Source organism: Trematomus bernacchii, unplaced genomic scaffold (assembly GCF_902827165.1).
Source record: "Trematomus bernacchii unplaced genomic scaffold, fTreBer1.1, whole genome shotgun sequence".
NCBI lineage: Eukaryota > Metazoa > Chordata > Actinopteri > Perciformes > Nototheniidae > Trematomus > Trematomus bernacchii.
Window position 1 is genome coordinate 5,037,796 of NW_022987593.1, and position 453 is coordinate 5,038,248.

Consider the following 453-nt stretch of genomic DNA (forward strand, 5'->3'; position numbering starts at 1 on the left):
GGGGAGGTAAAGGAGGGAGGGAGGGGTGCTGCACATGGTCACGTAGCCATTGCAAGTGATTCTTAAAAATATTGGGGCATATGAATCACTACTGGTTCCTTAATGGTGATGGATGAACTCAAATAAAAATAAATCAAGAGGGCTTTATTCATATTTCCGTCCAGAATACAGAATTACATCTGAAGTTATCTAGTGATGTAATGAAATGACATCAATTAAATAATAGCCAACATAATTATAATCACATAAAAGTACACATTATTACATAAGAATACAAAAGTGCTAAGTATACTTTTTAAAGGATAAAGATAAAAGAAACAAATACACAGTAGGCCTATAGAATTTATATAATAAAACCAAAATAGACTGTATTGTTTTACAATATAAAAAGTACAAACTAGAGTCTAGTAAGTGACTCAATATTGTCTTTTTTAATGTAAACTTGATGCACTT